The sequence below is a fragment of the Phyllobates terribilis genome, unplaced genomic scaffold, assembly GCF_046119375.1.
Source record: "Phyllobates terribilis strain yellow unplaced genomic scaffold, ASM4611937v1 Scaffold_3__8_contigs__length_932513732, whole genome shotgun sequence".
Lineage (NCBI taxonomy): Eukaryota > Metazoa > Chordata > Amphibia > Anura > Dendrobatidae > Phyllobates > Phyllobates terribilis.
In genome coordinates this window covers 186401652-186428081 of record NW_027362763.1, presented here as the reverse complement: position 1 = coordinate 186428081, position 26430 = coordinate 186401652, and the positions used below count along the sequence as shown (strand labels likewise).

At 56.3% G+C, this 26430-nt stretch overlaps 1 protein-coding gene across 2 annotated transcripts in view; it reads left to right on the top strand.

Annotated features, from left to right (window-relative positions):
• LOC141258986 (saxiphilin-like) overlaps nt 1–26430 on the top strand; it is a 337568-nt gene that overhangs the window by 121034 nt on the left and 190104 nt on the right. The window lies entirely within an intron of this gene.

Here is a 26430-nt window from a genome sequence, read left to right as displayed (position 1 = left end):
GCCACCTGACTCATAACAGTGCAGCCACCTGACCTATAACAGTGCAGCCACCTGTGCCATAACAGTGCAGCCACCTGCCCCATAACAGTGCAGCCACCTGCCTCATAACAGTGCAGCCACTTGCCTCATAACAGTGCAGCCACCTGACTCATAAGAGTGCAGCCACCTGCCTCATAACAGTGCAGCCACCTGACCTATAACAGTGCAGCCACCTGCCCCATAACAGTGCAGCCACCTGCCCCATAACAGTGCAGCCACCTGACCTATAACAGTGCAGCCACCTGACCCATAACAGTGCAGCCACTTGACCTATAACAGTGCAGCCACCTGACCCATAACAGTGCAGCCACCTGCCCCATAACAGTGCAGCCTCCTGCCCCATAACAGTGCAGCCTCCTGACCCATAACAGTGCAGCCACCTGCCTCATAACAGTGCAGCCACCTGCCCCATAACAGTGCAGCCACCTGCCCCATAACAGTGCAGCCACCTGCCTCATAACAGTGCAGCCACTTGCCCCATAACAGTGCAGCCACCTGCCCCATAACAGTGCAGCCACCTGCCCCATAACAGTGCAGCCACCTGCCCCATAACAGTGCAGCCACCTGCCTCATAACAGTGCAGCCACCTGCCCCATAATAGTGTAGCCACCTGCCTCATAACAGTGCAGTCACCTGCCTCATAACAGTGCAGCCACCTGCCCCATAACAGTGCAGCCACCTGCCTCATAACAGTGCAGTCACCTGCCTCATAACAGTGCAGCCACCTGCCCCATAACAGTGCAACAACCTGACCTATAACTGTGCAGCCACCTGCCCCATAACAGTGCAGCCACCTGACCCATGACAGTGCAGACACCTGCCTCATAACAGTGCAGTCACCTGACCCATAACAGTGCAGCCAACTGCCCCATAACAGTGCAGCCACCTGCCACATAACAGTGCAGCCACCTGACCCATAATAGTGCAGCCACCTGCCTCATAACAGTGCAGCCACCTGCCTCATAACAGTGCAGCCACTTGCCCCATAATAGTGCAGCCACTTGCCCCATAACAGTGCAGCCTCCTTCCCCATAACAGTGCAGCCACCTGCCCCATAACAGTGCAGCCACCTGCCCCATAACAGTGAAGCCACCTGCCTCATAACAGTGCAGCCACCTGCCCCATAATAGTGCAGCCACCTGCCTCATAACAGTGCAGTCACCTGCCTCATAACAGTGCAGCCACCGGCCCCATAACAGTGCAACCACCTGACCTATAACAGTGCAGCCACCTGCCCCATAACAGTGCAGCCACCTGACCCATGACAGTGCAGACACCTGCCTCATAACAGTGCAGTCACCTGACCCATAACAGTGCAGCCACCTGCCCCATAAAACTGCAGCCACCTGCCACATAACAGTGCAGCCACCTGACCCATAATAGTGCAGCCACCTGCCCCATAACAGTGCAGCCACCTTACCCATGACAGTGCAGCCACCTGACTCATAACAGTGCAGCCACCTACCCCATAATAGTGCAGCCACCTGCCCCATAATAGTGCAGCCACCTGCCTCATAACAGTGTAGCCACCTGCCTCATAACAGTGCAGCCACCTGACCCATGACAGTGCAGCCACCTGACCAATAACAGTGCAGCTACCTGACCCATGACAGTGCAGCCCCCTGCCTCATAACAGTGCAGCCACCTGACCCATAACAGTGTAGCCACCTGCCCCATAACAGTGCAGCCACCTGCCACTTAACAGTGCAGCAATCTGACCCATAATAGTGCAGCCACCTGCCCCATAACAGTGCAGCCACCTTACCCATTACAATGCAGCCACCTGCCTCATAACAGTGCACTCACCTGCCCCATAACAGTGCAGCCACCTGCCCCATAATAGTGCAGCCACCTGCCCCATAATATTGCAGCCACCTGCCTCATAACAGTGCAGGCAACTGCCTCATACCAGTGCAGCCACCTGCCCCATAACAATGCAGCCACCTGCCCCATAACAGTGCAGCCACCTGCCCCATAACAGTGAAGCCACCTGCCTCATAACAGTGCAGCCACCTGCAACATAATAGTGCAGCCACCTGCCTCATAACAGTGCAGTCACCTGCCTCATAACAGTGCAGCCACCGGCCCCATAACAGTGCAACCACCTGACCTATAACAGTGCAGCCACCTGCCCCATAACAGTGCAGCCACCTGACCCATGACAGTGCAGACACCTGCCTCATAACAGTGCAGTCACCTGACCCATAACAGTGCAGCCACCTGCCCCATAAAACTGCAGCCACCTGCCCCATAACAGTGCAGCCACCTTACCCATGACAGTGCAGCCACCTGACTCATAACAGTGCAGCCACCTACCCCATAATAGTGCAGCCACCTGCCCCATAATAGTGCAGCCACCTGCCTCATAACAGTGCAGCCACCTGACCCATGACAGTGCAGCCACCTGCCTCATAACAGTGCAGCCATCTGTCCCATAACAGTGTAGCCACCTGCCCCATAACAGTGCAACCACCTGCCTCATAACAGTGCAGCCACCTGCCCCATAACAGTGCAGCCACCTGCCTCATAACAATGCAGCCACCTGCCCCATAATAGTGCAGCCACCAGCCTCATAACAGTGTAGCCACCTGCCTCATAACAGTGCAGCCACCGGCCTCATAACAGTGCAGCCAGCTGCCCCATAACAGTGCAGCCACCTGACCTATAACAGTGCAGCCACCTGACCCATAACAGTGCAGCCACCTGCCCCATAACAGTGCAGCCACCAGACCTATAAAGTTCAGCAACCTGCCTCATAACAGTGCAGACACCTGCCTCATAACAGTGCAGCTACCTGACCCATGACAGTGCAGCCCCCTGCCTCATAACAGTGCAGCCACCTGACCCATAACAGTGTAGCCACCTGCCCCATAACAGTGCAGCCACCTGCCACTTAACAGTGCAGCAATCTGACCCATAATAGTGCAGCCACCTGCCCCATAACAGTGCAGCCACCTTACCCATTACAATGCAGCCACCTGCCTCATAACAGTGCACTCACCTGCCCCATAACAGTGCAGCCACCTGCCCCATAATAGTGCAGCCACCTGCCCCATAATATTGCAGCCACCTGCCTCATAACAGTGCAGGCAACTGCCTCATACCAGTGCAGCCACCTGCCCCATAACAATGCAGCCAACTGACCCATAACAGTGCAGCCACCTGACCCATAACAGTGCAGCCACCTGCCTCATAACAGTGCAGCCACCTGCCCCATAACAGTGCAGCCACCTGCCTCATAACAGTGCAGCCACCTGCCCCATAACAGTGCAGCCACCTGCCTCATAACAGTGCAGCCACCTGCCCCATAACAGTGCAGCCACCTGACCCATAACAGTGCAGCCACCTGACCCATAACAGTGCAGCCACCTGCCTCATAACAGTGCAGTCACCTGCGCCATAACAGTGCAGCCACCGGCCCCATAACTGTGCAGCTAACTGCCTCATAACAGTGCAGCCAGCTGCCCCATAACAGTGCAGCCACCTGAACTATAACAGTGCAGCCACCTGCTTCATAACAGTGCAGCCACCTGCCCCATAACAGTGCAGCCACCTGACCTATAACAGTGCAGCCACCTGACCCATAACAGTGCAGCCACCTGCCCCATAACAGTGCAGCCACCTGACCCATGACAGTGCAGCCACCTGATCTATAACAGTGCAGCCACCAGACCTATAAAGTTCAGCAACCTGCCTCATAACAGTGCAGACACCTGCCTCATAACAGTGCAGCCACCTGACCCATGACAGTGCAGCCACCTGCCCCATAACAGTGCAGCCACCTGACCCATAACAGTGCAGCCACCTGCCTCATAACAGTGCAGACACCTGACCCATGACAGTGCAGCCACCTGCCCCATAACAATGCAGCCACCTGACCCATGACAGTGCAGCCAACTGCCTCATAACAGTGCAGTCATGTGACCCATAACAGTACAGCCACCTGCCTCATAACAGTGCAGCCACCTGCCCCATAACAGTGCAGCCACCTGGCCCATAATAGTGCAGCCACCTGCCCCATAACACTGCAGCCACCTTACCCATGACAGTGCAGCTACCTGCCTCATAACAGTGCAGCCACCTGCCCCATAACAGTTCAGCCACCTGCCTCATAACAGTGCAGCCACCTGCCCCATAGCAGTGCAGACACCTGCCCCATAACAGTGCAGCCACCTGCCTCATAACAGTGCAGCCACTTGCCCCATAATAGTGCAGCCACCTGCCTCATAACAGTGCAGCCACTTGCCCCATAACAGTGTAGGCACCTGCCTCATAACAGTGCAGCCACCTGCCTCATAACAGTGCAGCCACCTGGCCCATAACAGTGCAGCCACCTGACCTATAAGAGTGCAGCCACCTGCCCCATAACAGTGCAGCCACATGACCGATAACAGTTCAGCAACCTGCCTCATAACAGTGCAGCCACCTGCCTCATAACAGTGCAGCCACCTGACCCATGACAGTGCAGCCACCTGCCCCATAACAGTGCAGCCACCTGACACATGACAGTGCAGCTACCTGCCTCATAACATTGCAGTCACCTGACCCACAACAGTGAAGCCACCTGCCTCATAACAGTGCAGGCACTTGCCCCATAATAGTGCAGCCACCTGCCACATAACAATGCAGCCACCTGACCCATAATAGTACAGCCACCTGCCCCATAACAGTGCAGCCACCTGACCCAGGACAGTGCAGCCACCTGCCCCATAACAGTGAAGCCACCTGCTTCATAACAGTGCAGCCACCTGCCCCATAACAGTGCAGCCACCTGACCAATAACAGTGCAGCCACCTGACCTATAAAAGTTCAGCAACCTGCCTCATAACAGTGCAGACACCTGGCTCATAACAGTGCAGCCACCTGACCCATGACAGTGCAGCCACCTGCCCCATAACAGTGCAGCCACCTTACCCATGACAGTGCAGCCACCTGCCCCATAACAGTGCAGCCACCTGCCCCATAACAGTGCAGCCACCTGCCCCATAATAGTGCAGCCACCTGCCCCATAATATTGCAGCTACCTGCTTCATAACAGTGCAGGCACCTGCCTCATAACAGTGCAGCCACCTGCCCCATAACAGTGCAGCCACCTGCCCCATAACAGTGCAGCAACCTGACCCATAACTGTGCAGCTACCTGCCTCATAACAGTGCAGCCACCTGACCCATAACAGTGCAGCCAACTGACCCATAACAGTGCAGCCACCTGCCTCTTAACAGTGCAGTCACCTGCCCCATAACAGTGCAGCCACCTGCCCCATAATAGTGCAGCCACCTGCACCATAATATTGCAGCTACCTGCTTCATAACAGTGCAGGCACCTGCCTCATAACAGTGCAGCCACCTGCCTCATAACAGTGCAGCCACCTGCCCCATAACAGTGCAGCCACCTGCCCCATAACAGTGCAGCAACCTGACCCATAACTGTGCAGCTACCTGCCTCATAACAGTGCAGCCACCTGACCCATAACAGTGCAGCCAACTGACCCATAACAGTGCAGCCACCTGCCTCTTAACAGTGCAGTCACCTGCCCCATAACAGTGCAGCCACCTGCCTCTTAACAGTGCAGCCACCTGCCCCATAACAGTGCAGCCACCTGCCCCATAACAGTGCAGCCACCAGACCCAAAACAGTGCAGCCACCTGACCCATGACAGTGCAGCCACCTGCCCCATAACAGTGCAGCCACCAGACCCATAACAGTGCAGCCAAGTGCCCCATAACAGTGCAGCCACCTGACCCATAACAATGCAGCCAAGTGCCCCATAACAGTGCAGCCACCTGCCACATAACAGTGCAGCCACCTGACCCATAATAGTGCAGCCACCTGCCCCATAACAGTGCAGCCACCTTACCCATGACAGTGCAGCCACCTGCCTCATGACAGTGCAGTCACCTGCCCCATAGCAGTGCAGCCACCTGCCCCATAATAGTGCAGCCACCTGCCCCATAATAGTGCAGCCACCTGCCTCATAACAGTGTAGCCACCTGCCTCATAACAGTGTAGCCACCTGACCCATGACAGTGCAGCCACCTGCCCATAACAGTGCAGCTACCTGACCCCTGACAGTGCAGACACCTGCCTCATAAAAGTGCAGCCACCTGACCCATAACATTGCAGCCACCTGCCCCATAACAGTGCAGCCACCTGCCACTTAACAGTGCAGCCACATGACCCATAATAGTGCAGCCACCTGCCCCATAACAGTGCAGCCACCTGCCACATAACAGTGCAGCCACCTGCCCCACAGCAATGCAGCCATTTACCTCATAACAGTACAGCCACCTGCCCCATAACAGTGCAGCCACGTGACCTATAACAATGCAGCCACCTGACCATAACAGTGCAGCCACCTGCCCCATGACAGTGCAGCTACCTGTCCCATAACAGTGCAGCCTCCTGCCCCATAACAGTGCAGCCACCTGCCCCATAACAGTGCAGCCACCTACCCCATAACAGTGCAGCCACCTGCCTCATAACAGTGCAGCCACCTGCCCCATAACAGTGCAGCCACCTGCCCCATAACAGTGCAACCACCTGCCTCATAACAGTGCAGCCACCTGCCCCATAACAGTGCAGCCACGTGACCTATAACAGTGCAACCACCTGCCTCATAACAGTGCAGCCACCTGACCCATAACAGTGCAGCCACCTGCCCCATGACAGTGCAGCTACCTGCCCCATAACAGTGCAGCCTCCTGCCCCATAACAGTGCAGCCACCTGCCCCATAAAAGTGCAGCCACCTACCCCATAACAGTGCAGCCACCTGCCTCATAACAGTGCAGCCACCTGCCCCATAACAGTGCAGCCACCTGCCCCATAACAGTGCAACCACCTGCCTCATAACAGTGCAGTCACTTGCCCCATAACAGTGCAGCCTCCTTCCCCATAACAGTGCAGCCACCTGCCCCATAACAGTGCAGCCACTTGCCCCATAACAGTGAAGCCACCTGCCTCATAACAGTGCAGCCACCTGCCCCATAATAGTGCAGCCACCTGCCTCATAACAGTGCAGTCACCTGCCTCATAACAGTGCAGCCACCGGCCCCATAACAGTGCAACCACCTGACCCATGACAGTGCAGCCACCTGCCCCAGAACAGTGCAGCCACCTGCCCCATAACAGTGCAGCCACCAGACCCATAACAGTGCAGCCACCAGACCCATAACAGTGCAGCCACCAGACCCATAACAGTGCAGCCACCAGACCCATAACAGTGCAGCCACCTGCCTCATAACACTGCAGCCACCTGACCCATAACAGTGCAGCCACCTGCCCCATAACAGTGCAGCCACCTGCCTCCAAATAGTGCAGCCACATGCCCCATAATGGTGCAGCCACCTGACTCATAACAGTGTAGCCACCTGACCTATAACAGTGCAGCCACCTGCCCCATAACAGTGCAGCCACCAGACCCATAACAGTGCAGCCACCAGACCCATAACAGTGCAGCCACCAGACCCATAGCAGTGCAGCCACCAGACCCATAACAGTGCAGCCACCTGCCTCATAACACTGCAGCCACCTGACCCATAACAGTGCAGCCACCTGCTCCATAACAGTGCAGCCACCTGCCTCCAAATAGTGCAGCCACCTGCCCCATAATGGTGCAGCCATCTAACTCATAACAGTGCAGCCACCTGACTCATAACAGTGCAGCCACCTGACCTATAACAGTGCAGCCACCTGCCTTATAACAGTGCAGCCACCTGTGCCATAACAGTGCAGCCACCTGCCCCATAACAGTGCAGCCACCTGCCTCATAACAGTGCAGCCACTTGCCTCATAACAGTGCAGCCACCTGCCTCATAAGAGTGCAGCCACCTGCCTCATAACAGTGCAGCCACCTGACCTATAACAGTGCAGCCACCTGCCCCATAACAGTGCAGCCACCTGCCCCATAACAGTGCAGCCACCTGACCTATAACAGTGCAGCCACCTGACCCATAACAGTGCAGCCACTTGACCTATAACAGTGCAGCCACCTGACCCATAACAGTGCAGCCACCTGCCCCATAACAGTGCAGCCTCCTGCCCCATAACAGTGCAGCCACCTGACCCATAACAGTGCAGCCACCTGCCTCATAACAGTGCAGCCACCTGCCCCATAACAGTGCAGCCACCTGCCCCATAACAGTGCAGCCACCTGCCTCATAACAGTGCAGCCACTTGCCCCATAACAGTGCAGCCACCTGCCCCATAACAGTGCAGCCACCTGCCCCATAACAGTGCAGCCACCTGCCCCATAACAGTGCAGCCACCTGCCTCATAACAGTGCAGCCACCTGCCCCATAATAGTGTAGCCACCTGCCTCATAACAGTGCAGTCACCTGCCTCATAACAGTGCAGCCACCTGCCCCATAACAGTGCAGCCACCTGCCTCATAACAGTGCAGTCACCTGCCTCATAACAGTGCAGCCACCTGCCCCATAACAGTGCAACAACCTGACCTATAACAGTGCAGCCACCTGCCCCATAACAGTGCAGCCACCTGACCCATGACAGTGCAGACACCTGCCTCATAACAGTGCAGTCACCTGACCCATAACAGTGCAGCCAACTGCCCCATAACAGTGCAGCCACCTGCCACATAACAGTGCAGCCACCTGACCCATAATAGTGCAGCCACCTGCCCCATAACAGTGTAGCCACCTGCCTCATAACAGTGCAGCCACTTGCCCCATAATAGTGCAGCCACTTGCCCCATAACAGTGCAGCCTCCTTCCCCATAACAGTGGAGCCACCTGCCCCATAACAGTGCAGCCACCTGCCCCATAACAGTGAAGCCACCTGCCCCATAACAGTGCAACAACCTGACCTATAACAGTGCAGTCACCTGCCTCATAACAGTGCAGCCACCTGCCCCATAACAGTGCAACAACCTGACCTATAACAGTGCAGCCACCTGCCCCATAACAGTGCAGCCACCTGACCCATGACAGTGCAGACACCTGCCTCATAACAGTGCAGTCACCTGACCCATAACAGTGCAGCCAACTGCCCCATAACAGTGCAGCCACCTGCCTCATAACAGTGCAGCCACCTGCCCCATAATAGTGCAGCCACCTGCCTCATAACAGTGCAGTCACCTGCCTCATAACAGTGCAGCCACCGGCCCCATAACAGTGCAACCACCTGACCTATAACAGTGCAGCCACCTGCCCCATAACAGTGCAGCCACCTGACCCATGACAGTGCAGACACCTGCCTCATAACAGTGCAGCCACCTGCCCCATAAAACTGCAGCCACCTGCCACATAACAGTGCAGCCACCTGACCCATAATAGTGCAGCCACCTGCCCCATAACAGTGCAGCCACCTTACCCATGACAGTGCAGCCACCTGACTCATAACAGTGCAGTCACCTGCCCCATAGCAGTGCAGCCACCTACCCCATAATAGTGCAGCCACCTGCCCCATAATAGTGCAGCCACCTGCCTCATAACAGTGTAGCCACCTGCCTCATAACAGTGCAGCCACCTGACCCATGACAGTGCAGCCACCTGACCAATAACAGTGCAGCTACCTGACCTATGACAGTGCAGCCCCCTGCCTCATAACAGTGCAGCCACCTGACCCATAACAGTGTAGCCACCTGCCCCATAACAGTGCAGCCACCTGTCACTTAACAGTGCAGCAATCTGACCCATAATAGTGCAGCCACCTGCCCCATAACAGTGCAGCCACCTTACCCATGACAATGCAGCCACCTGCCTCATAACAGTGCAGTCACCTGCCCCATAACAGTGCAGCCACCTGCCCCATAATAGTGAAGCCACCTGCCCCATAATATTGCAGCCACCTGCCTCATAACAGTGCAGGCAACTGCCTCATACCAGTGCAGCCACCTGCCCCATAACAATGCAGCCAACTGACCCATAACAGTGCAGCCACCTGACCCATAACAGTGCAGCCACCTGCCTCATAACAGTGCAGCCACCTGCCCCATAACAGTGCAGCCACCTGCCCCATAACAGTGCAGCCACCTGCCTCATAACAGTGCAGCCACCTGCCTCATAACAGTGCAGCCAACTGCCCAATAACAGTGCAGCCACCTGACCCATAACAGTGCAGCCACCTGACCCATAACAGTGCAGCCACCTGCATCATAACAGTGCAGCCACCTGCCCCATAACAGTGCAGCCACCTGACCCATAACAGTGCAGCCACCTGCCTCATAACAGTGCAGTCACTTGCGCCATAACAGTGCAGCCACCGGCCCCATAACTGTGCAGCTAACTGCCTCATAACAGTGCAGCAACCATCCCCATAATAGTGCAGCCACCTGCCTCATAACAGTGCAGCCAACTGACCCATAACAGTGCAGCCACCTGACCCATAATAGTGCAGCCACCTGCCCCATAACAGTGCAGCCACCTTACCCATGACAATGCAGCCACCTGCCTCATAACAGTGCAGTCACCTGCCCCATAACAGTGCAGCCACCTGCCCCATAACAGTGCAGCCACCTACACCATAATATTGCAGCCACCTGCCTCATAACAGTGCAGAAAACTGCCTCATACCAGTGCAGCCATCTCCCCCATAACAGTGCAGCCACCTGCCCCATAAGAGTGCAGCCACCGGCCCCATAACTGTGCAGCAACCTTCCCCATAATAGTGCAGCCAACTGCCTCATAACAGTGCAGCCAACTGATCCATAACAGTGCAGCCACCTGACCCACAACAGTGCAGCCACCTGGCTCATAACAGTGCAGCCACCTGCCCCATAAGAGTGCAGCCACCTGACCCATAACAGTGCAGCCACCTGCCTCATAACAGTGCAGCCACCTGACCCATGACAGTGCAGCCACCTGCCCCATAACAGTGCAGCCACCTGACCCATGACAGTGCAGCCACCTGCCTCATAACAGTGCAGCCACCTGCCTCATAACAGTGCAGTCATCTGACCCATAACAGTGCAGCCACCTGCCCCATAACAGTGCAGCCACCTGCCCCATAACAGTGCAGCCACCTGGCCCATAATAGTGCAGCCACCTGCCCCATAACAGTGCAGCCACCTGAACCATGACAGTGCAGCCACCTGCCTCATAACAGTGCAGCCATCTGCCCCATAACAGTGTAGCCACCTGCCCCATAACAGTGCAACCACCTGCCTCATAACAGTGCAGCCACCTGCCCCATAACAGTGCAGCCACCTGCCTCATAACAATGCAGCCACCTGCCCCATAATAGTGCAGCCACCAGCCTCATAACAGTGTAGCCACCTGCCTCATAACAGTGCAGCCACCGGCCTCATAACAGTGCAGCCACCTGAACTATAACAGTGCAGCCACCTGCCTCATAACAATGCAGCCACCTGCCCCATAATAGTGCAGCCACCAGCCTCATAACAGTGTAGCCACCTGCCTCATAACAGTGCAGCCACCGGCCTCATAACAGTGCAGCCACCTGAACTACAACAGTGCAGCCACCGGCCTCATAACAGTGCAGCCACCTGAACTACAACAGTGCAGCCACCTGCCTCATAACAATGCAGCCACCTGCCCCATAATAGTGCAGCCACCAGCCTCATAACAGTGTAGCCACCTGCCTCATAACAGTGCAGCCACCGGCCTCATAACAGTGCAGCCACCTGACCTATAACAGTGCAGCCACCTGCCCCATAACAGTGCAGCCACCAGACCTATAAAGTTCAGCAACCTGCCTCATAACAGTGCAGACACCTGCCTCATAACAGTGCAGCCACCTGACCCATGACAGTGCAGCCACCTGCCCCATAACAGTGCAGCCACCTGACCCATAACAGTGCAGCCACCTGCCTCATAACAGTGCAGACACCTGACCCATGACAGTGCAGCCACCTGCCCCATAACAATGCAGCCACCTGACCCATGACAGTGCAGCCACCTGCCTCATAACAGTGCAGTCATGTGACCCATAACAGTACAGCCACCTGCCTCATAACAGTGCAGCCACCTGCCCCATAACAGTTCAGCCACCTGGCCCATAATAGTGCAGCCACCTGCCCCATAATAGTGCAGCCACCTGCCCCATAACACTGCAGCCACCTGACCCATGACAGTGCAGCTACCTGCCTCATAACAGTGCAGCCACCTGCCCCATAACAGTTCAGCCACCTGCCTCATAACAGTGCAGCCACCTGCCCCATAGCAGTGCAGACACCTGCCCCATAACAGTGCAGCCACATGCCTCATAAAAGTGCAGCCACTTGCCCCATAATAGTGCAGCCACCTGCCTCATAACAGTGCAGCCACTTGCCCCATAACAGTGTAGGCACCTGCCTCATAACAGTGCAGCCACCTGCCTCATAACAGTGCAGCCACCTGGCCCATAACAGTGCAGCCACCTGACCTATAAGAGTGCAGCCACCTGCCCCATAACAGTGCAGCCACATGACCGATAACAGTTCAGCAACCTGCCTCATAACAGTGCAGCCACCTGCCTCATAACAGTGCAGCCACCTGACCCATGACAGTGCAGCCACCTGCCCCATAACAGTGCAGCCACCTGACACATGACAGTGCAGCTGCCTGCCTCATAACATTGCAGTCACCTGACCCACAACAGTGAAGCCACCTGCCTCATAACAGTGCAGGCACTTGCCCCATAACAGTGCAGCCACCTGCCACATAACAATGCAGCCACCTGACCCATAATAGTACAGCCACCTGCCCCATAACAGTGCAGCCACCTGACCCAGGACAGTGCAGCCACCTGCCCCATAACAGTGACGCCACCTGCTTCATAACAGTGCAGCCACCTGCCGCATAACAGTGCAGCCACCTGACCAATAACAGTGCAGCCACCTGCCCCATAACAATGCAGCCACCTGACCTATAAAAGTTCAGCAACCTGCCTCATAACAGTGCAGACACCTGCCTCATAACAGTGCAGCCACCTGACCCATGACAGTGCAGCCACCTGCCCCATAACAGTGCAGCCACCTTACCCATGACAGTGCAGCCACCTGCCCCATAACAGTGCAGCCACCTGCCCCATAACAGTGCAGCCACCTGCCCCATAATAGTGCAGCCACCTGCCCCATAATATTGCAGCTACCTGCTTCATAACAGTGCAGGCACCTGCCTCATAACAGTGCAGCCACCTGCCCCATAACAGTGCAGCCACCTGCCCCATAACAGTGCAGCAACCTGACCCATAACTGTGCAGCTACCTGCCTCATAACAGTGCAGCCACCTGACCCATAACAGTGCAGCCAACTGACCCATAACAGTGCAGCCACCTGCCTCTTAACAGTGCAGTCACCTGCCCCATAACAGTGCAGCCACCTGCCCCATAACAGTTCAGCCACCTGCCCCATAATAGTGCAGCCACCTGCACCATAATATTGCAGCTACCTGCTTCATAACAGTGCAGGCACCTGCCTCATAACAGTGCAGCCACCTGCCCCATAACAGTGCAGCCACCTGCCCCATAACAGTGCAGCAACCTGACCCATAACTGTGCAGCTACCTGCCTCATAACAGTGCAGCCACCTGACCCATAACAGTGCAGCCAACTGACCCATAACAGTGCAGCCACCTGCCTCTTAACAGTGCAGTCACCTGCCCCATAACAGTGCAGCCACCTGCCTCTTAACAGTGCAGCCACCTGCCTCTTAACAGTGCAGCCACCTGCCCCATAACAGTGCAGCCACCTGCCCCATAACAGTGCAGCCACCAGACCCAAAACAGTGCAGCCACCTGACCCATGACAGTGCAGCCACCTGCCCCATTACAGTGCAGCCACCAGACCCATAACAGTGCAGCCAAGTGCCCCATAACAGTGCAGCCACCTGACCCATAACAGTGCAGCCAAGTGCCCCATAACAGTGCAGCCACCTGCCACATAACAGTGCAGCCACCTGACCCATAATAGTGCAGCCACCTGCCCCATAACAGTGCAGCCACCTTACCCATGACAGTGCAGCCACCTTACCCATGACAGTGCAGCCACCTGCCTCATGACAGTGCAGTCACCTGCCCCATAGCAGTGCAGCCACCTGCCCCATAATAGTGCAGCCACCTGCCCCATAATAGTGCAGCCACCTGCCTCATAACAGTGTAGCCACCTGCCTCATAACAGTGCAGCCACCTGACCCATGACAGTGCAGCCACCTGCCCATAACAGTGCAGCTACCTGACCCCTGACAGTGCAGACACCTGCCTCATAAAAGTGCAGCCACCTGACCCATAACAGTGCAGCCACCTGCCCCATAACAGTGCAGCCACCTGCCACTTAACAGTGCAGCCACCTGACCCATAATAGTGCAGCCACCTGCCCCATAACAGTGCAGCCACCTGCCACATAACAGTGCAGCCACCTGCCCCATAGCAATGCAGCCATTTACCTCATAACAGTACAGCCACCTGCCCCATAACAGTGCAGCCACGTGACCTATAACAATGCAGCCATCTGACCCATAACAGTGCAGCCACCTGCCCCATGACAGTGCAGCTACCTGCCCCATAACAGTGCAGCCTCCTGCCCCATAACAGTGCAGCCACCTGCCCCATAACAGTGCAGCCACCTACCCAATAACAGTGCAGCCACCTGCCTCATAACAGTGCAGCCACCTGCCCCATAACAGTGCAGCCACCTGCCCCATAACAGTGCAACCACCTGCCTCATAACAGTGCAGCCACCTGCCCCATAACAGTGCAGCCACGTGACCTATAACAGTGCAACCACCTGCCTCATAACAGTGCAGCCACCTGCCCCATGACAGTGCAGCTACCTGCCCCATAACAGTGCAGCCTCCTGCCCCATAACAGTGCAGCCACCTGCCCCATAACAGTGCAGCCACCTACCCCATAACAGTGCAGCCACCTGCCTCATAACAGTGCAGCCACCTGCCCCATAACAGTGCAGCCACCTGCCCCATAACAGTGCAACCACCTGCCTCATAACAGTGCAGTCACTTGCCCCATAACAGTGCAGCCTCCTTCCCCATAACAGTGCAGCCACCTGCCCCATAACAGTGAAGCCACCTGCCTCATAACAGTGCAGCCACCTGCCCCATAATAGTGCAGCCACCTGCCTCATAACAGTGCAGTCACCTGCCTCATAACAGTGCAGCCACCGGCCCCATAACAGTGCAACCACCTGACCCATGACAGTGCAGCCACCTGCCTCATAACAGTGCAGTCACCTGCCTCATAACAGTTCAGCCACCTGACCCATAACAGTGCAGCCACCTGCCCCATAACAGTGCAGCCACCTGCCACATAACAGTGCAGCCACCTGACCCATAATAGTGCAGCCACCTGCCCCATAACAGTGCAGCCACCTTACCCATGACAGTGCAGCCACCTGCCTCATAACAGTGCAACCATCTGCCCCATAACAGTGCAGCCAACTGCCCCATAGCAGTGCAGCCACCTACCCCATAATAGTGCAGCCACCTGCCCCATAATAGTGCAGCCACCTGCCTCATAACAGTGTAGCCACCTGCCTCATAACAGTGCAGCCACCTGACCCATGACAGTGCAGCCACCTGACCCATAACAGTGCAGCTACCTGACCCATGACAGTGCAGCCACCTGCCTCATAACAGTGCAGCCACCTGACCCATAACAGTGTAGCCACCTGCCCCATAACAGTGCAGCCACCTGCCACTTAACAGTGCAGTAACCTGACCCATAACAGTGCAGCCACCTGCCCCATAACAGTGCAGCCACCTGCCCCATAATAGTGCAGCCACCTGCCCATAATATTGGAGCCACCTGCCTCATAACAGTGCAGGCAACTGCCTCATACCAGTGCAGCCACCTGCCCCATAACAGTGCAGCCACCTGCCCCATAACAGTGCCGCCACCGGACCCATAACAGTGCAGCCACCTGCCTCATAACAGTGCAGCAACCATCCCCATAATAGTGCAGCCACCTGCCTCATAACATTGCAGCCAACTGACCCATAACAGTGCAGCCACCTGACCCATGACAGTGCAGCTACCTGCCCCATAACAGTGCAGCCTCCTGCCCCATAACAGTGCAGCCACCTGCCCCATAACAGTGCAGCCACCTACCCCATAACAGTGCAGCCACCTGCCTCATAACAGTGCAGCCACCTGCCCCATAACAGTGCAGCCAACTGACTCATAACAGTGCAGCCACCTGCCCCATAACTGTGCAGCCACCTGCCTCATAACAGTGCAGCAACCATCCCCATAACAGTGCAGCCACCTGACCCATAACAGTGTAGCCACCTGCCCCATAACAGTGCAGCCACCTGCCACTTAACAGTGCAGTGACCTGACCCATAACAGTGCAGCCACCTGCCCCATAACAGTGCAGCCACCTGCCCCATAATAGTGCAGCCACCTGCCCATAATATTGCAGCCACCTGCCTCATAACAGTGCAGGCAACTGCCTCATACCAGTGCAGCCACCTGCCCCATAACAGTGCAGCCACCTGCCCCATAACAGTGCCGCCACCGGACCCATAACTGTGCAGCTACCTGCCTCATAACAGTGCAGCAACCATCCCCATAATAGTGCAGCCACCTGCCTCATAACATTGCAGCCAACTGACCCATAACAGTGCAGCCACCTGACCCATGACAGTGCAGCTACCTGCCCCATAACAGTGCAGCCTCCTGCCCCATAACAGTGCAGCCACCTGCCCCATAACAGTGCAGCCACCTACCCCATAACAGTGCAGCCACCTGACTCATAACAGTGCAGCCACCTGCCCCATAACAGTGCAGCCAACTGACTCATAACAGTGCAGCCACCTGCCCCATAACTGTGCAGCCACCTGCCTCATAACAGTGCAGCAACCATCCCCATAACAGTGCAGCCACCTGACCCATAACAGTGTAGCCACCTGCCCCATAACAGTGCAGCCACCTGCCACTTAACAGTGCAGTGACCTGACCCATAACAGTGCAGCCACCTGCCCCATAACAGTGCAGCCACCTGCCCCATAATAGTGCAGCCACCTGCCCATAATATTGCAGCCACCTGCCTCATAACAGTGCAGGCAACTGCCTCATACCAGTGCAGCCACCTGCCCCATAACAGTGCAGCCACCTGCCCCATAACAGTGCCGCCACCGGACCCATAACTGTGCAGCTACCTGCCTCATAACAGTGCAGCAACCATCCCCATAATAGTGCAGCCACCTGCCTCATAACAGTGCAGCCAACTGACCCATAACAGTGCAGCCACCTGACCCATGACAGTGCAGCTACCTGCCCCATAACAGTGCAGCCTCCTGCCCCATAACAGTGCAGCCACCTGCCCCATAACAGTGCAGCCACCTACCCCATAACAGTGCAGCCACCTGCCTCATAACAGTGCAGCCACCTGCCCCATAACAGTGCAGCCTACTGACTCATAACAGTGCAGCCACCTGCCCCATAACTGTGCAGCTACCTGCCTCATAACAGTGCAGCAACCATCCCCATAATAGTGCAGCCACCTGCCTCATAACAGTGCAGCCAACTGACCCATAACAGTGCAGCCACCTGCCCCATAACAGTGAAGCCACCTGCCTCATAACAGTGCAGCCACCTGCCCCATAACAGTGCAGCCACCTGCCACATAACAGTGCAGCCACCTGCCCCATAGCAATGCAGCCATTTACCTCATAACAGTACAGCCACCTGCCCCATAACAGTGCAGCCACCAGACCCATAACAGTGCAGCAACCTGACCCATGACAGTGCAGCCACCTGACCCATAACAGTGAAGCCACCTGCCTCATAACAGTGCACCCACCTGCCCCATAACAGTGCAGCCACCTGCCACATAACAGTGCAGCCACCTGCCCCATAACAGTGCAGCCAACTGACTCATAACAGTGCAGCCACCTGCCCCATAACTGTGCAGCTACCTGCCTCATAACAGTGCAGCAACCATCCCCATAATAGTGCAGCCACCTGCCTCATAACAGTGCAGCCAACTGACCCATAACAGTGCAGCCACCTGCCCCATAACAGTGAAGCCACCTGCCTCATAACAGTGCAGCCACCTGCCCCATAACAGTGCAGCCACCTGCCACATAACAGTGCAGCCACCTGCCCCATAGCAATGCAGCCATTTACCTCATAACAGTACAGCCACCTGCCCCATAACAGTGCAGCCACCAGACCCATAACAGTGCAGCAACCTGACCCATGACAGTGCAGCCACCTGACCCATAACAGTGAAGCCACCTGCCTCATAACAGTGCACCCACCTGCCCCATAACAGTGCAGCCACCTGCCACATAACAGTGCAGCCACCTGCCCCATAGAATGCAGCCATTTACCTCATAACAGTACAGCCACCTGCCCCATAACAGTGCAGCCACCTGCCACTTAACAGTGCAGCAACCTGACCCATAATAATGTAGCCACCTGCCCCATAACAGTGCAGCCACCTGCCCCATAATAGTGCAGCCACCTGCCCCATAATATTGCAGCCACCTGCCTCATAACAGTGCAGGTGACGCGCCCCCTGGGCCATATTCTTTAGGGGGAATATCCGGAGCCGGATCAGATGGGAGTTGTAGTCTTCCGAGTGGCTGTGACCCGGTCCGTGCCCAGGGTGTCAAACTCAGTTGTATGTGGCAGTCCTACAGATGTTATTAAGTTCTTAATGTCGACTACGCCACCCGTTGTATTGCGGTCACTATGGCCGCCGCTGCAGCAGGGTCCGCTGAGGCTGATGGTGTAGGTGCAGCTTTTGATGGTATAACCCCCAACGGGTGGGGTATAGCCTCAGGGGGATCAGGTGCAGAGGATGGGGGTTGTGGTGATGCAGTGTAGACGGCAATCAGAGACAGAGTCGGGTTATGCAGTTTAGGATGTTTACTCACTGCTGATGTTCCGGTCACTCCAGCTTCGAGTGACCTCCCGAGCCGTGCTGCCTCCACCAGGTTCTGGATCCAGCCAACCCCCAAATAAGTCCGGAGCGTGACCCTGAGCTCTCCTTCTGTCCTTTCTCTGGCCGTCCCCACTATTGATCCACCCAGGTCCAGCTCCCTCGGGCCTTCTGTTGGGAGACCCTTGGCCTTGGGTTCCCTGACCCTCCACGTGGTATGCCTTCGTGGTGGATGTGGTGGGTGGCCGTGGCAGACGCTGCCCACGGCCTCCGGTCTCTGGCTGGGGTGTGTTTTTGCCCCCACCAGCTTGGGTTCCGGTACCCTGATGCCGACTCTTCACCCGGGGATTTAATTTGGGTTCTTAGAGTCCTCTCTTCTGTTTCCCCCTCTGGGTCTCTCTTCTCCTCTCTCACTCTGGGTCTCTCTTCTCCTCTGCTCGCTGACTTTCTCTCTGCAACTGACCCTGTTCTTAGTTGGTGCCCACCTTATATACACCCTCTATGTGTGAGCTCAGGTGACCAGCACCCAATGAGCTCCTATCTTTACCCAGGCTGCTCCCCCTATCTGCCCCTACACTACTTGGGATGTACCACCCCCCTCCCACTCCAGCCAGGAACAGACTCGGTCGTACCTGCACATTTCTAAGTGGGAGTACCGTCGGTCTGCTCCTCGGAAATGGGATGTGTGTAGTGCATGCAGCCTACCGAGCTCAGTTCCACACTCCATCCTTACCCGGGAGTGGAATATCACACCTCTGGGTTGAGGTGCAATACCCCTGTAGCAGCCGAATCCTCAGGGTGCTACACAGGCAACTGCCTCATACCAGTGCAGCCACCTGCCCCATAACAGTGCAGCCACCTGCCCCATAACAGTGCAGCCACCGGACCCATAACTGTGCAGCTACCTGCCTCATAACAGTGCAGCAACCATCCCCATAATAGTGCAGCCACCTGCCTCATAACAGTGCAGCCAACTGACCCATAACAGTGCAGCCACCTGACCCATAACAGTGCAGCCACCTGACCCATAACAGTGCAGCCACCTGACCCATAACAGTGCAGCCACCTGACCCATAACAATGCAGCCACCTGACCTATAACAGTGCAGCCACCTGACCCATAACAGTGCAGCCACCTGCCCCATGACAGTGCAGCTACCTGCCCCATAACAGTGCAGCCTCCTGCCCCATAACAGTGCAGCCACCTGACCCATAACAGTGCATCCACCTGCCTCATAACAGTGCAGCCACCTGCCCCATAACAGTGCAGCCACCTGCCCCATAACAGTGCAGCCACCTGCCTCATAACAGTGCAGCCACTTGCCCCATAACAGTGCAGCCTCCTGCCCCATAACAGTGCAGCCACCTGCCCCATTACAGTGCAGCCACCTGCCACATAACAGTGCAGCCACCTGCCTCATAACAGTGCAGCCACCTGCCCCATAATAGTGCAGCCACCTGCCTCATAACAGTGCAGTCACCTGCCTCATAACAGTGCAGCCACCTGCCCCATAACAGTGCAACAACCTGACCTATAACAGTGCAGCCACCTGCCCCATAACAGTGCAGCCACCTGACCCATGACAGTGCAGCCACCTGACCATAACAGTGCAGCTACCTGACCCCTGACAGTGCAGCCACCTGCCTCATAAAAGTGCAGCCACCTGACCCATAACAGTGCAGCCACCTACCCCATAACAGTGCAGCCACCTGCCACTTAACAGTGCAGCCACCTGACCCATAATAGTGCAGCCACCTGCCCCATAACAGTGCAGCCACCTGCCACATAACAGTGCAGCCACCTGCCCCATAGCAATGCAGCCATTTACCTCATAACAGTACAGCCACCTGCCCCATAACAGTGCAGCCACCTGCCCCATAACAGTGCAGCCACCTGCCCCATAACAGTGAAGCCACGTGACCTATAACAGTGCAGCTGACGCACCCCTGGGCCTGTGTCGCGCAGCGTTGCGCACGCGGGAGCTTACCCGGAGCCGGATCTGTTGAGGGTTGTAGTCTCGTGGCGGTGACCCGGTCCGTGCCCAGGGAGTCAGACTAAGTGGCGCTGTATTAGCGGTAGATGTTGTACGACTACGCCACCCGTTGAATGCAGCGAAGGAGCTGCCGCTGCAGTGCAGACCGCTGAGGCCGGTGGTAGGATTGTGCAGCGTGATAGTATCACCCCCAACGGGAGGGTTATGGCCTCAGGGCAGCCGACGTGGATGATGGGGTAGCAGGAATCACTCAGAGACGATGCGGTGTAATTCAGGGTCTTTACTGGTGATAAAGATAGACCCTCCCGGAGTACTGGCTAGCGATCGGGGCCTGGTCAGTCCTTGAGCAGATGGGATCTCCCCTGGCCAGGCGGAGTTGTAGGCCTCCCAAACTAACTGTACTCTTCTGGCTACCTTGCTAGAGGCGGGTATAAGTAGCCCACGTCCCTGAGTGTACCGTGTGGTGCTCACCCGTATGGCCGGTGACTCGGGGCCTTCTAGTAGCTTCCGCTCCACGACGGCGGTGCTGGTCCCACGCGTGTGACCGTGCCTTCGGGTTTCTTGGCCAGAGGACCTGGAATCCCCTGCCTGACGGATTCTGCTGCTGGGTAGGAGTTAGTCCCCACAGCCTCGGACTCCGGGTCCGGTGATAACTTCTCAGTCAGGGCGAGCTCTGCAGCTGCCAGCCCCTGACTCCTTGTAACACTGCTCCCACAGAGCTCCTGTTGTTTCTTCCCATAGCTGCTTCTCTTCTCTGTCTCTACTTCTGGCATGGCCCAGGAGCTGGGCCCAGCCGGAGCCACAGCTCCCTGTCAGCCCTCCTGGCTGAACTCTCCCTCTGAACTCCCTAACCCTGCCTCAGCCCCAGGTTTATATAGGGGAAGTTCTTCCCCTCCCAGGACTGGGCAGGAGGTGTGGCATGCATAGGATTCCTGACCAAGAGACCTCCCACCTGCTCTCAGACATAACATTGCTGTTACTGTGGAAACCAGACCCCTGGGGTGCCACATTCCCCCCTAGTGAAATTTAGTACTCCGGGACTAAACATATTTTTAGAAAAACATAACAAGGTATAAACAATAATAATACAATAAGAAAAACACATAAAGATGGTTACGGCGTGTCCGCAACCGGGTGCAGTTTTGAAGAAAAGCAAGGTGTCCATTTCACCAAAACAGGGAGACGTAACCAGGTAGGGGTCTGTCCTGCCCCGAGTCCTTTACAGTCTTTAGTCCATTCCTGGGTTACGCTCCAACCATGTACAAAGGATTCCCGGTAAATCCACCAAAGACTCCCATAAATTACTAGAAACACATAATTATTTACAGGATATGGCCGCTCTCAGTCCTCGGCCAGTGGGGATAAGGAATGGCTGCTCACAGTCCTCAGCCTGGTTTAAGATAGGGGCACATGGGGAACAATTCACTAATCCCAACGGGGACCATATTTTAATTAGCAGCAGTCCTTGTACCCTTACGGGTAACTATTTACAGCTCTTTATTCACGCTACTTCCCTTCAGTAGCTATGTCCTCTTTGTGCTCCCTCCTGAGGGTAGTCCTCAGACCCGTCCGGGTCCTCTTGGCTTTCCTCGTATTGGTAGTACTGCAGCTCCTCCTCGGTTAGCTGGGTTAGTATCTCTGCGACAGTCCTCCTCCCAGGTGGCCAGGACTTTACCTCCCTTTGGGCTGCCCCGGTTAATTGGGCCACCAGGATGCTCACTTTTTGCTCTTCTGTGAGGGGGTACACCTGGAAGAGGCTATCCAGCTTTTCACTAAAGTCATTCAGGGTATGTGACTCCCCTGAGTATTGGGGTAGCCAGGCTGTCCCCGGGATATAGGGCATGGTGAAAGGCATGACCGCAACAGCGGTGGCGCTGGCGGGGGTTGAAGCGGTGAAGCTCTCCTCCGTATCCGACATCCTTCTCCCCCCTAGTGGACCGTGTCCTACCTTGCGATGATCCTCTTCCGTAGGCCGCAGCTCCGCAGTGGATCGTCAGGGTTGAGGACCTTCCGTCGCGCTCCTGTGACGTCGGCGTCTGCTGGGCTCCTTCCAGGACCTTACGCAACGTCCGGACGTGAGGCGGGGCTTCAGTTCTCGCGCGCTTTCGGAGTCCACGCCCCTCTTCTTCCCGCGCGGCGTCCTCAAGATGGCGTCCAATGGCGGGAAAACTCCACGGCTGGCGGGAAGAAGGCCGAAGATGGCGCCGAATGGCGGGAAAACTCCACCGATGGCGGGAAGGAAGCGGAAGATGGCGCCGGATGGCGGGAATCTTCACCACAGGTAAGTTTGAACAGTCTTTTTCAGGCACGCAGTACCCGGTGGTTGCGGGCACGAGATCCTGCCGACTACGCCAAAAGTTGACGCACCCCTGGGCCTGTGTCGCGCAGTGTAGCGCACGCGGGAGCTTACCCGGAGCCGGATCTGTTGAGGTTTGTAGTCTCGTGGCGGTGACCCGGTCCGTGCCCAGGGAGTCAGACTAAGTGGCGCTGTATTAGCGGTAGATGTTGTACGACTACGCCACCCATTGAATGCAGCGAAGGAGCTGCCGCTGCAGGGCAGACCGCTGAGGCCGGTGGTAGGATTGTGCAGCGTGATAGTATCACCCCCAACGGGAGGGGTATGGCCTCAGGGCAGCCGACGTGGATGATGGGGTAGCAGGAATCACTCAGAGATGATGCGGTGTAATTCAGGGTCTTTACTGGTGATAAAGATAGACCCTCCCGGAGTACTGGCTAGCGATCGGGGCCTGGTCAGTCCTTGAGCAGATGGGATCTCCCCTGGCCAGGCGGAGTTGTAGGCCTCCCAAACTAACTGTACTCTTCTGGCTACCTTGCTAGAGGCGGGTATAAGTAGCCCACGTCCCTGAGTGTACCGTGTGGTGCTCACCCGTATGGCCGGTGACTCGGGGCCTTCTAGTAGCTTCCGCTCCACGACGGCGGTGCTGGTCCCACGCGTGTGACCGTGCCTTCGGGTTTCTTGGCCAGAGGACCTGGAATCCCCTGCCTGACGGATTCTGCTGCTGGGTAGGAGTTAGTCCCCACAGCCTCGGACTCCGGGTCCGGTGATAACTTCTCAGTCGGCGAGCTCTGCAGCTGCCAGCCCCTGACTCCTTGTAACACTGCTCCCACAGAGCTCCTGTTGTTTCTTCCCATAGCTGCTTCTCTTCTCTGTCTCTACTTCTGGCATGGCCCAGGAGCTGGGCCCAGCCGGAGCCACAGCTCCCTGTCAGCCCTCCTGGCTGAACTCTCCCTCTGAACTCCCTAACCCTGCCTCAGCCCCAGGTTTATATAGGGGAAGTTCTTCCCCTCCCAGGACTGGGCAGGAGGTGTGGCATGCATAGGATTCCTGACCAAGAGACCTCCCACCTGCTCTCAGACATAACATTGCTGTTACTGTGGAAACCAGACCCCTGGGGTGCCACACAGCCACCTGCCCCATGACAGTGCAGCTACCTGCCCCATAACAGTGCAGCCTCCTGCCCCATAACAGTGCAGCCACCTGCCCCATAACAGTGCAGCCACCTACCCCATAACAGTGCAGCCACCTGCCTCATAACAGTGCAGCCACCTGCCCCATAACAGTGCAGCCACCTGCCCCATAACAGTGCAACCACCTGCCTCATAACAGTGCAGCCACTTGCCCCATAACAGTGCAGCCTCCTTCCCCATAACAGTGCAGCCACCTGCCCCATAACAGTGCAGCCACCTGCCCCATAACAGTGAAGCCACCTGCCCCATAATAGTGCAGCCACCTGCCTCATAACAGTGCAGTCACCTGCCTCATAACAGTGCAGCCAACGGCGCCATAACAGTGCAACCACCTGACCTATAACAGTGCAGCCACCAGCCCCATAACAGTTCAGCCTCCTGACCCATGACAGTGCAGCCACCTGCCTCATAACAGTGCAGTCACCTGACCCATAACAGTGCAGCCACCTGCCCCATAACAGTGCAGCCACGTGCCACATAACAGTGCAGCCACCTGACCCATAATAGTGCAGCCACCTGCCCCATAACAGTGCAGCCACCTTACCCATGACAGTGCAGCCACCTGCCTCATAACAGTGCAGCCACCTGCCCCATAACAGTGCAGCCACCTGCCCCATAGCAGTGCAGCCACCTACCCCATAATAGTGCAGCCACCTGCCCCATAATAGTGCAGCCACCTGCCTCATAACAGTGTAGCCACCTGCCTCATAACAGTGCAGCCACCTGACCCATGACAGTGCAGCCACCTGACCCATAACAGTGCAGCTACCTGACCCATAACAGTGCAGCCCCCTGCCTCATAACAGTGCAGCCACCTGACCCATAACAGTGTAGCCACCTGCCCCATAACAGTGCAGCCACCTGCCACTTAACAGTTCAGCAACCTGACCCATAATAGTGCAGCCACCTGCCCCATAACAGTGCAGCCACCTGCCCCATAACAGTGCAGCCACCTGCCCCATAATATTGCAGCCACCTGCCTCATAACAGTGCAGGCAACTGCCTCATACCAGTGCAGCCACCTGCCCCATAACAGTGCAGCCACCTGCCCCATAACAGTGCAGCCACCGGACCCATAACTGTGCAGCTACCTGCCTCATAACAGTGCAGCAACCATCCCCATAATAGTGCAGCCACCTGTCTCATAACAGTGCAGCCAACTGACCCATAACAGTGCAGCCACCTGACCCATAACAGTGCAGCCACCTGCCTCATAACAGTGCAGCCACCTGCCCCATAACAGTGCAGCCACCTGATCCATAACAGTGCAGCCACCTGCCTCATAACAGTGCAGCCACCTGACCCATGACAGTGCAGCCACCTGACCCATAAGAGTGCAGCTACCTGACCCATAACAGTGCAGCCACCTGCCTCATAACAGTGCAGCCACCTGACCCACAACAGTGCAGCCACCTGCCCCATAACAGTGCAGCCACCTGCCACTTAACAGTGCAGCCACCTGACCCATAATAGTGCAGTCACCTGCCCCATAACAGTGCAGCCACCTTACCCATGACAATGCAGCCACCTGCCTCATAACAGTGCAGTCACCTGCCTCATATCAGTGCAGCCACCTGCCCCATAATAGTGCAGCCACCTGCCCCATAACATTGCAGCCACCTGCCTCATAACAGTGCAGACAACTGCCTCATACCAGTGCAGCCACCTCCCCCATAACAGTGCAGCCACCTGCCCCATAACAGTGCAGCCACCTGCCCCATAACAGTGCAGCCACCGGACCCATAACTGTGCAGCTACCTGCCTCATAACAGTGCAGCAACCATCCCCATAATAATGCAGCCACCTGCCTCATAACAGTGCAGCCAACTGACCCATAACAGTGCAGCCACCTGACCCATAACAGTGCAGCCACCTGCCTCATAACAGTGCAGCCACCTGCCCCATAACAGTGCAGCCACCGGCCCCATAGCTGTGCAGCTACCTGCCTCATAACAGTGCAGCAACCATCCCCATAATAGTGCAGCCACCTGCCTCATAACAGTGCAGCCAACTGACCCATAACAGTGCAGCCACCTGACCCATAACAGTGCAGCCACCTGCCTCATAACAGTGCAGCCACCTGCCCCATAACAGTGTAGCCACCTGACCC